At 37.0% G+C, this 14717-nt stretch overlaps 1 protein-coding gene across 1 annotated transcript in view; it reads right to left on the reverse strand.

Annotated features, from left to right (window-relative positions):
* LOC134819675 (uncharacterized) overlaps window positions 1-14717 on the reverse strand; it is a 242709-nt gene that overhangs the window by 132131 nt on the left and 95861 nt on the right. The gene's annotated exons all lie outside the window — the stretch shown is intronic.

Here is a 14717-nt window from a genome sequence, read left to right on the forward strand (position 1 = left end):
TTTTGACTCTTCCGCCCATGCCCATTTTGCCGATTTAGTGAACATGTAAGTAAATTGGATTGGAACTGGAAGCCCGTATGATTTATCAGCCCATGTTTATAGAATACTTATTCTAAGAATAATCTTAGTTATTCTAAGGAAAAATGTATGTCACCTCCACATGGCCGATACCATCATAAAGTATCTTAATGAAATTATCTCAATTCTCTTCAAAGTAAACTCACCTCACCAGAGCACCAGATCAGGAAATCCCTCTCGTTAAACTCGAAGATATACCTCCTCTCCCCGTCCCGGTTTCTATTCGGAAAGTCAGCTAAAATCCACTTGAACCCCCACTGTTCTCGTCCTCTTTGAAACACAGAGTTCCTGACGGCTACTTGACCTCGCTGAGGATGTAGCCCCACCATTAAGATCTCTTGATCACCAGCTCTGAACATGATGTCTCCATCCCATTCCCATGTATCAGGACTTCTTGGATCTACTTGGAACGTAGTGGTGACTTTTAAAAGGCAGCTCGGAGCGTTGAATGGGAGTGGGGTGAGATTGGGAGCTTCCTGGCCTCGACCTGAAATAAAATCAGTCAATGGGCAAACGTACCTCTGACACTTTTGGCTGAATTTGACCAGTCATCAATCAGTGAGGTCAGTGTGAGTGACACAATATTATAGTAACAAAACCAAAGGCAATAGCCGTCCGCCGTTCTGCCAAATTATGGCTCGCAATAATATCATTTTAACTCGATTTCACAGCTTCTGAATTGTATTCCTATTGACGGATGATACGCGTCGCGTCTATATTTCAGGCAAAGCGCTGCGAACTAGCTTGCGTCGGGTCGGTCTGTTAACAATGACAACTTCTGATTCACAACAAACTTTTTCAAAATTAAACCCACTCCATGGTTCACAATCCAGTTTATTTGTCCCAGATCCAGATCTGACAGTTTTTCCAGGAGTACAGGAAGTGCAGGACAGAGCGAGTCCTCATTGACTGTAAGTGTCAACTTTACAGTCACTGCATTGTTGACTGTAAGTGTCAACTTTACAGTCACTGCATTGTTGACTGTAAGTGTCAACTTTACAGTCACTGCATTGTTGACTGTAAGTGTCAACTTTACAGTCACTGCATTGTTGACTGTAAGTGTCAACTTTACAGTCAGTGCATTGTTGACTGTAAGTGTCAACTTTACAGTCACTGCATTGTTGACTGTCAAAGTACTGTCCCGGATCACATGGTGGGTCTGATAGTGACGAGTGTTAAAATATCTGATTATCTTAACATTATAGGAAAGTTAAATAGTTCTTTTTATATCGAAAACCAATTCTAAAAATTTTAAAGTTAGTATCATTTTCATATTCATACTTTCTAAATATCCAACAGTTTAGTCAAATAAAGTTTTGAATCGTTATAGAATTATGAGAACCATTTAAAAGTATACTCATACAAATATTTGCTGTTTTATAACTACCTGCTGAGCAGCAGAGAAGTAGGATTACGCAGATTATTAGCACCAGCATCTCCACTAACCAGTCCTCGCTTGCACTTTACAGCTGTTGCATTTACCAGTTTTCCTACAAACATGATTATACTGATGAGTAATATTAGCAGTTAACTGTTTTTGCAGTTGTTTGATCAAGCGAAGAGTTAAGTTTTCAACAAATGGGGGGTCAGACTGTTTTTGATGGACAATCCTTTGAGTTATGGCGTTAGGCTGTGTCCGGTAGGCAGTTCCAACTTAAAAATGTAAAAAAGTTAATAAAAATAAAGTTTGATATCGATTGCGGCAGCGATGGAAATGCTTGCATGACCATGGGACCAAAGTTCAAAAGGTCGTGACAGACCATTTGGTACCTACTAATACTATTTTAAAAGCAAGGTTACTGATTACAAAATAAAAGGAATATCTGAAACACGTAAAACGCGGTACTTACATTATCCACGACTTAAAAGCATCTAATTAGTGCTTGTAATTAACAATTAAGACACAACCGTACATGTTATGTAGTCAGGGTTTGAACTGACAAAAGCAGGAAAATGTAGGAAAATGAGCTGATCGTAAGAAAAAAAAACTGGGTGTAGACGAAACAGATACCTTACAAGACATTTTTGTGGCGGACCAATTTGCGACGACCGAAATTTTGGCGGTCCGAAAATATGGCGAAATTGAACAAAAACCGTCACATTTCGGACGTCACAGAAAATAAGGGTATTTTTCATTATTTTGTTTTCTGACACAAAGGAAATTCAAAATTTTCTAAAAATCGGTAAAATCATGTTGAAACAAAATGAAACTTATAAATCGATTTCTTCATCTTCCTCTAAGGAATCCGGCTCGACTCTATCAGTTTCACTTATTGAGTTTGGTATTAAATTGTTTATCTTGACTTAGTCTCTTATAAGACGTTAGCACATAAATTAAAAATTAGCACATAAATGTAATTTATTGTAAATTTAAAACGTATTACTTGACATAAAATTCATCATGGAATATTGTGTTTATTTGTCCCACCATCATATCACTAACTTTTTAAGAACAAAATGAATCGATGAAGCCACAATTATTGGAATAAGCTAAAAATAATGCGACGGATTCTATTACGACGACCGAAATTTTGGCGGTCCGAAAATATGGCGAAATTTCGGGAAAACCGTCGCATTTCGTACGTTATGAATAAGTCTTGTAAGGTATGAGATAATATGATCAATAATAAATTGATATGAGATAATATGATCAATAATATATAAAAATAAAATCAAATAAATATGTGAATAAAAACCACACGTACAAGCTCGCTTAATATGAGACAAACCTATCAGTCGGAACTTTCCAGCGGAAGTGCATTGGAGGTGCAGTTCGAATTAGCAAATGATCCCAGAAGCAATCTAATATGAGCTGATGTCCCACTGTAAGTGTAAAGGATTACAGGATCAGTGTAGGTACCTGGTACCAATGATCCCTCATTTCCTCACCTCGTACCGGAGAGTTTTCTTAACTCATCAACCGTGTCTCATTTTAGTTTCACCCTACTTTCCCCTGAAATCCATTAATTCCGGCACTTAAAATGACATATTTGAGAAGTTCTCGCTCTCCTCACGTCATCTAACGATGGCGTTTCTCTTGTCGCTAATATTTTAGGCCCTAGCCCCGAAGACGTCATCCACCCAAAATCGTCATTGAGGAAGTAAAACAAAAAGGGGCACGACGGATATCATTCTATTTCTGTGTTACTGTTCTGCGTTTTATTTACACCTAAGTATCAATATAAAGGAATGTTACATATGATGAATATGCGTAGTATTTAATTTCCCGCCTTGTTTAACTTCCTGAGTGACGATTTAGCACGAGTTACAATTCGGACTTCGGAGCCTATCAGATATCAAACAGATGTCCTACTTAATTCAAACCCACATTTGTATTCAAACAACCGTCCTTCTTCTACCAGTTTTCAAGCAGCTGTACAACCTTCACTTATCTGTCTTTCACCATCTTCTCTTATCTATATTTAACAAGTCACCATTATACTCTCTGTTATCTATTCATCTGTCTATGTTCCATCCCATCAATAATGTGTCCTCACCTTGTCACTTGTCAGATAACCAGGACCCAGATGATCCAGCCTCCAGGTTGTTCAGGTATTGTACCGGTGCAGGTAATTAACCAAGTACAACCCTCACTTCCCCTGTACTAGACCCCTCATTGTACTCTTAACAAGAGTGCAGATAGCCATTAACCCTGGAGCAGAGCAACGTTTAGTCCTAATAAAGCTAACGACACCGGCATCATCCCTAATATAGCCACTAATGGGTTCTAATTAGTCCTTATTTGGATATAATGGGATCTCTGCACCGCCTGCAATTCTGTAAGATGAGTAGTAGTTTGTGTACTTGCTCTTCGTGTATAATTAAGTTTGTGAGTTATTTATAGAGCGGCCGTATAGCGCGGGTTGGCTCGTGTGTCGGAACTGTTTGAATTCTTATTTTCGTATTTTGGAACGCTGCCAGGGATTCGAATTTAGAGGTACACATGGCATCTGGTGACTGGTGACTGGTTTATGTTAGACATCGGATATGAGGCAAATCTATAGATCGTTGAGGACTTGGGTCATCGGTATGTGGGGGTAAGGTATTTGACGGTTAAATTATCAAATTAATGTTTCATTTCCGATATCTCGATCCAATCTTACATTGCTGTGGCTGTTACTTTGTATACAGAAAGTTTGTTATTCTTGGAGATTGTGTATTTATAGACTCGTTAGTCGTTAATCACAAGATTATCATAGCCCTAACAACACACAATGATAATTCAATGCATTTTCTGATCATACGATTTTTTGATTTCACCAGCTATTTTTTGTAATCTCTAGGATTGTTATCTTCTCGCGGTAATCTCTCGTGGTTTCTCGCTTGTCTTATGAATAGGCATTCATAGACTGGCGACCTCATTCTGCTCTTAAATATACACTAGGTATTTGATGCAATTCCAGAAATTGTTTAGTTCACAATTTATAGTAGCCGACGAGCCGTAAATCTACTCTGCATCTCCTAAGTTTTTAGTCTACAAGTACATCTGACAACATGAAGATAATCAGAACTTTTAAAATGTCAAATTACTAAATTATTACAACTCTTGACTCTTTTAGAGTATGACCGATATGACTCCTCGACATGACTCATAAGTCAAATGATCTTATCTGATCTAGTCACTAATAACACGTAACCACGCAATACAATGACTGAGCATCTCTGCTACTATCACATTTCCTATATCGATGACATCTTCATTACTATTAAGCGATACAATCACGATACTCAAATGAGAATTCCAATGAATCCACATATCTTAATTTACATTCTTGCACTCTATTTCAATCTTTAAATTTTTAAGATTCCTGTACTATTTTGCACACATTTGTACATAGTTTGGTAGTTTCCACACAGTAGTTTGCACGAGTTAATGATGTATCATGCAGCTATTATAGATAGTATCTACTAATCTACCCTACTTAGTACTTTAGCACTTAAATCTACCATATACACTGTATCTGTTGTAACGAGATATCAATCTCTCCGAAGCCTGTGATAGACATAATTGCACGTGTCGTCACCGAGGTAACGTATATCAATCGTCACCATCCCAACTTCAGTCGTCACCATGACACCAGTTACAACAAGATACTATCCAATAACTAGTTGTACGTGTGTGTATCTCTTGAAGTGCTGGTATTTACATTATTTATATGGGTGTTTGTCCCGTGTAGGATAGAGGCGTGTACGATGACTGAGGTGTGGATATCAGAACTTCATATTTGGTCGCTGTTAAGTTGTTAATATATTGCGTATCTCATGTGCAGTAGTGTTTGTTGTGTGTAGGAATTTTCTTAATTTTTTGCTTTGCATTTTTCTTGCCTTAATTTGTATTTACGTTCGTGATTTATTTACTTGTCATAGTTTAACTTGCTTCGTTAATTTCGTTACTTAACCTATCACTATAGCGTTACAAATTCCAAAGTGTAAAAAGTAACTTAGTTTCCGACTGGAGAATGGAGAGAAATATTTCCAAGCACAAGAGGGCGGGTAAAACCTGCACTGCCAAACCTGCTACTGCACTAAGCAGTATTATAATATAATAATATATATTATATTATATAATATAAGTAATGCACAACACTGATCCCACCAGTACAAGTCATGACATGTGCGCAGCTGCTCTAATTTCTCAAATTCCGTAACCGTTTCTTCTCTTGCATACAAATGTGCAATTGAGACTCTACGAAGTAAAAGCATATTGCTTGACGAATTTCAGTAGCTGATTCAAGCAGCGGACGTTGGTAAGGTAACAAACTTCAGTTTTCATTGTTTGTTTTATTTCGGCTTTGTTTCTGTTGCAGTGTTGGGATTTTGTTCATTACCAATTTGTTCATTTTCGGTTATATATCATGCTTTCTTGTGATCAGTCAATTAAATGTATTATATAGGGTTTCGTAGAACATAAGCAGATGACCCAGGTTTGCTATGCCGGTGGACGAACCCCCTCCCTTGTTTGTAATTGTATAATGTATAGGCGTGCACTGCGCAGCAGGATCTAGTTTGGGGAGTCCTATGTAACTGGATATTGTTAATATATTATGCCCTATGGTCTAGTTTAACCAAATATATATGCCTATGGTCTAGTTTACCCATATATATATATGCCTATGGTTAAGACAAAAGTCAAACTTTTGGGTGGAAGGTGGAGTAACCGGTCATGTTGTATGCTGATTCGGTGATAACGAGTTACGATCAGAGTATACTCTTTTAGTATATACTGCTTTTAGCTTCTGGTTTCTGGTGAACAACGTTTTACTGCAGGCATTTTACTAGAACCTTCTTCTGCCGAAAATGCTTATTTTTGACGACATAAACAGAGTGCAAGCTATAGACTTTAGTTAATTAGTTAATACGAAGCCGCGGGGTATTTTCCATATCTCTTATTCTCTTTGTGTTGCTGTTTGTAATGCAGAAATAAGGGCAGTTCGTAACTGTTTAAGCAATGAATTTGTTGTTTTCTCATCGACTGAAATATTTTGTGGGTAGTTAAGAATTTGTCCTAGGAAAGTCGTGAAGAGCTCAACCAAATTATATACACACACACTGAGAGTTTCAGTCTTTTAAAAAATTTGGGTCACCCGTTAAAAATATCTTAATCTATGTCTGCACTTTCCCTTATAAGGTATGATGGGTAACTTTCAATTGTAGAGCTGAAAACAAAGAATAAGTCGGTTCCAAGTTACAAAGGCAGGAAAAGAAGGAGCGGGACCATAAGAGGACCATAAGAGGACATGATATATGAGAAGAGATGTTTTCAGGCGGAATCTTAGAAATTAAATATCAAACCCTGAGCCTTTAAATTTTATTTTGAGAAGGCTTTGAAAAAGTATCTTTCAACTACCTATTCATCATGTTTTCAGTATTCTTCCCTTATATTGAGTACTTATAAATGCTGATAAATTAAAATGGCAATGTTTTAGTTATAGTTTTAATATAATTCTATAATATTTCTTGATTGTTATTTGGGGTGTGACCACATCACGCTCTTAAGCACGCTCTCACAGTCTGTAGTAACCCTAGATTTCCTGTAGTGGGTATAAACTATAAATACTGTGAATCCTGTCCCTAAACAAGGTCACGTGACTGCAGGTCCCAGATCACGTGATTGGAGCCCCACCTAACTATCTAAGATAATCGCTCATATAAAATAAGGGGCTCGGGCACCATAATGCATATCTTTTCATCGCTTTCTGCCGTACAGGCTCGTCACTATTCAGAACAGCTTCGCTTTTCTGGAGTTCAAGGAATGCGTCGGTATCGAATATCGGCTGACTAAACTTGACTTTGAGCTGTACTGTGGAAAACATAATAACCGATTCTCCGTTTATACAGACTGTAAACTGTAAAGGACTATCATCGTTGTTTAAGTTATCTTAGCAATAAGACCCATTAGTTTGTCCGCTTTACGACCTGTATTTTTGTAGTACCGCACTACCATACTCTCTTTGCAATTTTACTTTTAGTTCAGCTTGTCAAGCAAAATTTAGTATCTATATTAACATATAATAATAATAATATGTTGATATAAGTTTAAGAATAGTTTTATAAGCTATCTACTCCTTTTGTTCAGTACCTGTTTTGTTCTTACTTCTTTTACTCAGAAGATGGGAGTGTCGCGTGTGTGACCATATATTGTAGCAGCTGTTATATACCCCATTAGCGTGTATCTGTGTGTATTGTGTCTCAACATTGTCGCTCATAACAATAGCAAATATAAGTTACAATTATACATCCCAATTGTTACCAGAACAATACTTCCAATTAGACGGAGACACCTGTCTACACTGAAACATGCTAATTGGGTCACGTGACCCAGTACTGTATATTATATAGGCCTCAATGTCTGTGTTGTTTAGCGGTTAATTGATCGGAAACGAGGCCTCCTAACAATGTACCCAGGTCGCAATCTTCTGGGGGTCGTTGATTGGGTTTGTGTTCGGTATGTAGGATTGCAATTGTGACGATTATCAAGCCAATTAGAATGCCTTATTTAATTAGAGAGAAGAGCAAAAATCTCTTACTTCTTAACCTGAAGCTGTGGTGATCGCCGTGTTACTTCAGTGAATCATTCGTTGTTATTCGTTCAGATATAATCATTTATCTAATTTATGAATTCTGTACGTGGCGATATAATATATGATTTAGAACTGATTACTGTAGTCGAACTCTTATCTGCTTCTTATTGTGGTTATGAGTATTTAATATGCCTTTGATCAACATTTGATAGAAATTCTTTGTCGTTGCTTGCATCTATTTTCTAGCCGTCATGATAGGTTTTTATTCGTGATTCGTATGATTATTAGTCAATAGAGGAACGGACATTTCATAATTGATCAAAATTTCACTAATATCGTGTTGCAAAATGAGTTTGAGGATTTAAATTAGCTGTCTGGAATAAATCCAAACTACATGCATAATTACATGTATTAGATTTGGCATAATTAATAAGCCACCCGAATATAGGATTCATCAAACGATAACCATGGTTATCGTTAGTATTAGTAACTTGTTATTAAGAAGGCCTCACTCCTACTAGTATTTTATGGTTGGGATAACTTGTCCACTTTTGGTTTTGATCTGCTGTACTAGACAATGCAGTATAATGTACTAAGATTGGTGTCTTGAGTAGTGTGGGCAGGGAAGTTGAGGTAAAAGTGGAACAAATTTCCCAAATTATTTTTACGACCCAACTTTGACTTGAATGTTGAGGGTGCAACCAATTTATTTCAGCCTGTCTCAACTCATGTGCCTTACTGTCCTGACTCACTGTGATCATGTTGGTTACATTATACAATATACAAGTATATAGACCATACTTGTACAAAGTAATCAACGTATACTCCACCCACTGGATCAGTAGTCGTATCATTTTACACTCACAATACACTATATGTACTGTATATAATCACTGCTTCATGATGATAAATGTCATGTATTCAGTCCGCGGCGGCTTAGTTTTATAGAATGGTATTATAATACAGGGTGTTAATGAAGTACTCAAATATCTGAATATCTTACTAAGTATGATAGGCTATTCATTTCTATCAAACCGCACTATATCGTTGTGGATCTTGATATAGTTGTTATGTTTCGGATGCATGATTAGGATTGCTATCACCAACTCAATTTCAAAATATAAACATGCAAGGCGAAACTTTTTAGCAGCTCGGACAGTCGGACAACTGCTTATTGTTACAATTCCTACAATTCTTGTTCAATTTGTTTCAGTTGATCATTTTGTTTTGTTTCTTGGCCGTTTGTCAACACTAAAAGTAAAATTGCCGGTTAAAAATATTGATTTTATTTTCGTTCATCAGCAATTGGCTGACAGTTATTGTTTCTACAATCACGATCATGACTACCACTACCGCTACTAGGTTGGAACTAAGTTCAGTTAACACCAAATATCATTCTCCACATTTCCCGTCCTGTATTGCAGGGCTCACACCGTTCATTTTTAAAGTTTTTCCTAACTTCCTTCAGTAACATAGTAGAAGATCACATAATTAATTCCTAATGCTCATTTATTAATTTATTACAGTCTTGGTAGTGGTTACGACACACTGTGCTCACACTATTATCTAAATTTGTTTTATCAAAATAAACACACGCACGTTGTTAAAAATAGCGCCGTCTTTATTGCCGGCAGCTGTGGCTGTCTGTCTTCCCCAATCTTATAGTTTGTGCTATCTGGCCTATCCAGCCCTGCACTATTAATATCTCCTGTCTCTATATTGCCCGATATATGCCCTATAGGAACGCTCCAAGCAACCTCGCATTTCCTCGCTCTCCATACTCGCCCGGGCTGATCTCATAACTCCAGAGAGCAACTAGCAAGATGTACCCACGTGCATATCACGTGATGTGCACGTGAGGGTCACGTGTCACGTGAGAGAGCAGCTACTGGGCTAGCTGACCGGCTAGCAGCTATTTTTAGTAATCGAGGAAGTGCTGTATACGATCTACAGATAGAAATTAACTATACTTGTACCTACCGCTCGCTATTTCTAGACACCGTATTATTTTGGTTTGCGTTTTTACTGCCTGCTGGGTTCATATGGTCCGTTTTCCATTCTCGACTGTTCCAACAATCACATTTGTAATTCCAATGATTTGTAACATTAACAACGCACTGTACATCCAGCAACTTTACATATCCTAGTATCTTGAGATATATTCACTATTCAGCTGTCTGCAATACACACACACACGGTAAATTTAGCGTCATAAGTACAACTAAATTTGCGGATATATTCCGGGCTCGACAGATCTGTGATCCTATTGTTCGAGCTTGCAACCTACTTGTCTGCCTATTATATCACACAGCTAATTACACATTTATCCTGTAATTCTTTTTAATCCTGCAAGGTGATCTGGCGAATTTCTGGGCTGAAAAGCTTGAATTGTCGAAGTTTTATTTCTAAGTTTGTATATTTTCGGTGTGTCATGATGTCAGCTGCGTTGTTCTTTTGCATTTGCTTGTTTTGTATTTGCTTGTTTTGCATTTGCTTTGATGAATGACTACTCTGATTAGATAAGCCGGGCTGATATATCCAATACACCAAACTTCAATTTACATTCTCAAAACTAATCAAACTCATGTTTCAAACATTTCTGATATAAGCCAAGCTGTATACTTACTGACCCAAGCTCCCGTGAATATTATTATCGCATATTATATGTACATAGCATACTGCATACCCTGAATATATGCCCCTACAATATTTTACAGAATACTGGCGATAGCGTCTGTTTGTAGACACAAAGTTTAATCCTAACGACCTTACTGTCTAGCTTCATAACCAATACTCTGTACTGTGGTGTATTACTTTGATTGACGACAGCAGCGTGAAAATTCTTTTGGGTATCATAATAATAACAACCAACGGTGGTTTTCTTTACTTTTTAAGAACAGCAGATTTTGCGAGTCGTTAGCCATGTTATTAACAAAATACTAACATATAAACGTATAAGTTTAACTTGCTTCAACGTCTCCCCTCGGTTAAACCTCCTCACTCCCTTTCTCCAATGTTTACAACACCCAACAGCCAGCAAGTTTTGACACCCAGCAGAATTGTGTGCTTTTTCTGATTTTAAAATACCACACGATATATAGTGTACATACAGCAGTAATTTGTAAATCGTGTATTGTTTGTATGTCTGTTCTGTGTACTGTTTAGTAGTATCTTATATGCGGCCTGGTTTCGCTAGAAGTTCGAGGACACAAGCATTGTAGCTCTTGTTTTGAGTTGGTCGTGATGAGAGTGTCAATGTGTAGATCATAGCTTTACAAAACTATTGTCATCGATTAAAAGCTGTTGATGCTAGGGCTTTGTCTGCTGTTTAGTGATATTTTCTATGGCCTCATGGTTTCGTCCGAGGTTAAGAAGAGAAAGGTTATAGTGTTACTTTTGTTTGGTTTTTTTGTGATGAGAGGATCGATTAGTGAATGCCATACCGTAAATCATACTGCTAACTTTTCACAAAGATTGTCGTCGATTAAAAACTGTTGATATTAGTGTGACATTAGTAGAGGGAAACTCCTAATTGAACCAAATAACGACAACAGATGCTATTACAAAATTGGGGTGAAACTTTTCACTAATTAAATAATTAGCTAATGTGACAGTGAAACTACAAACACCATCATCCAACAGTTTTATCAACTCATCTTAGATAACACAGATCCTAATCACGCTGACAGGGGTAAAATTGCAGTTTTCGGTTACTTCATACTTTAATGGAGCATTCAAGCATTTTATTTACATTTCCTTGTCTGTTTACATTTCCTTAACCATTAACTGCTAATTATCATCAAATTATTTACTAATTGAGGGCCTGTTTAAATATTGACATAATTTCATACCGAGCCTAAAATAGCTACGTTTGTTCTAAAATGGCTGTATTTATTTTCCTGTAGTTTGCTTGCTATCTTTATTACGCATCTTATTGAAGCATCTTAAACACTAATGTTCCTTTGACATCTACTTGTCAGACAATTATTATCTTATTCATTCATAATGTTCTGAGAATTGAGCTTATTTATAAAGCCCTACCAACGTGGACAAGCAATTCAAAATAGTACTAATTCTTATCCTACCACTTTGCTTGACAGCAACTTCGCATGGCTTCATTTTTAACAGCATCAAGCAGAATATTAACTCTGTTTCCAATGCCGGCCTTTCATTTTTTAGATTAAATGGCTTGTAGTAAAAGTTACACTAGCACCGACTCAGCAAGGCGTGCCATACTGTTGACACAATGGCATCAAAAAGTGTTCAACAGTTTCTTTAATACAGTACCAGCTTTACTTTACTATCACTTTAAAAACACTTGGTTTTTGTTATTAACATTTTAAATCTCCTACTGCTTCACCTTATTGGATGTCTAGTCAATTTAAGGGAGTTATCTTTCTGGGTCTTCAAGATTTATGCACAAGAACCACCCATGAAACTTCACAAATAGTTGTTTCTTAACCAATCATTGTTAATGTTTTACCAAGCCTCAGTGACGTTAAACACGATATCCGCCACCCGTATTTAGTCACTGAAATTGAAACGGAGGGGTATGAAGCATAAATTACTTGGATTACGCAATAATTTTAACATACTTGACGTTGGCAGAGGCGGATACAGTAACACCCACGAAACCATTATTTAAGTCATCAGCTATTTTGAATATTTCAAATTGATTGATTTGTTATTCATAGCTATCCAACGATGCTTCTGTCTTAGCTAGCAAATATCCAATTTATTCAGTTCAGCATGAATTTTACAATCTATTGTCAGTATTATGACAATAGCATTTCTAACTATTAGATTATGATATTGATATTAAATAAAAGTTCTACAATAAACAAGTGATAGTAAAATCGAAGCGGAGGTCTAATCTTTTCCCTGACGATAAAACATTAAATCTAATCATAACGTCTGCCATTATCTCTTGTCATATGCTAAATTACAGATATAATTGAAATCCTGATTTCTGGATGGCCTGGCAATTTGACGGTCCAACAGCAGTGCCATGGCACAAAAAAACTTCAGTTTGTGATTGGTATACTAGCCGATTTTCTAATTAGGTTATTAGCTTCAGCGAATGTCTGGCCACACTTTGAGGAGTACAGCTGACGGCAGGCACTGTATATTGACAGTGTTTGGACGGCACGTTGAGATCTGGTCACGCTTTTTAGTTCAACTTGTAATTTAGTCGAGCTGGTAATTCACTGTCATGTATTAATTAAAAGTGTTCCGTGATGTTGCTGTATATCTATTGAAGCTAGCTACAATTTTAATGAAAATAGTCGTCTAGCAGATTTTAGACGAAGTTTGTTTCTTCAGCATGACGTCATATTTAGGTTTCTACGAGGTTCATTGATTTGGCGAGATAACCTACTATAGTTAACCAATTTGTTAACAAATTTCATTAGTCTTTTACATCGCTTAATTAGCAGTATGAGGTGAAAATGTCAACAAAAAAACAAAGTTAATAGTGTGCTATGTCGTAATGGTTAGCCTTACAAATGCAAACAGGAGCAACAGGCTCGAACGCTTGTGCTGGGTTGCAAATTTTGCCTGACTAAAATTCTCAAATTGACGAGAACTGAGTTTGCAAAACTTGCTAGTTACGCAATTTATATCTGACAAAACATTGTTATTACGTGTCCTTTTTTAGAAAGTTCTAGTGAATAATTGATGCCAAAACTCTATAACATACAATAACATGAAGTTGAACGAATTTCTATTTCGATAAAAGTGAGGTTCTAGAGATAACGATACATCGTACATTTTCAGTAACCATACAACATATTGTGTGGTGACTTGACACAACGAAATCAGAAATGCGAACGTGCGAAATGTAATGTAAAGGGATTTGAAGTTGAAGCGTGCAGTGTGCGCGCGCAGCAGTAGTATGTCCACGGGAGTCCTTTGCCTTTCGTCACGACCGCATCTTAAGTCAGTGAAGTCACGCCCTGCCCTTGTCGAATATCAATACGAAGTCCAAGTTGCACTAAGTCGCTCAATTAATTGATTCATTGGATCCAGGATCTATCGATTACTTTTAAGTTTTAGTATAGTTGCTGTAATTCGTTTTGTGTCCAGCGAGGATCCTTATCAATCACCTTGTCGTGAGTTCTACTTAAGACTAAGTCTCGATATATAATATTCTAATTTGTTTCATGATTGCAGACAAGAACCTTTGTGGAAAATCACAGATACTGATTTTTTTATAACCGACATTTGTTTGTGCCGGGCTAGGAACAAAGCTCACTCCACAATTCCGGGTAAAATGTGCTATTTCGCACCGAGTACGCTATGTTAGATAACTTATTTTGATATGGAAATTGCACATCATAATGAGCTCCTCTTATGCTGTTCAAATTACTGATGGCACATCAAACAATGCTGTAGTCATAATGACGCCAAGAAGCACTGCACAGAAGCTCTAGTTCTTGTGAGTTTTGTGTAGTGCCGTCTGTCCGGCAATTTGTTAGTCTGTTGTTTGAGTATTGCCGTACTGCAATTCAACAGAATAGTCTGAAATAGTGTTAATTTACATAGCTCATTCACCGTATTATGCGTTGCAGGGAATCAATATTCAATAATCAATGATCGCCTTTTCACAGCTAGTTACAG

The sequence above is a fragment of the Bolinopsis microptera genome, chromosome 8, assembly GCF_026151205.1.
Source record: "Bolinopsis microptera isolate Bmic1 chromosome 8, MBARI_Bmic_1.0, whole genome shotgun sequence".
In the NCBI taxonomy this organism is placed as follows: Eukaryota; Metazoa; Ctenophora; class Tentaculata; order Lobata; family Bolinopsidae; genus Bolinopsis; species Bolinopsis microptera.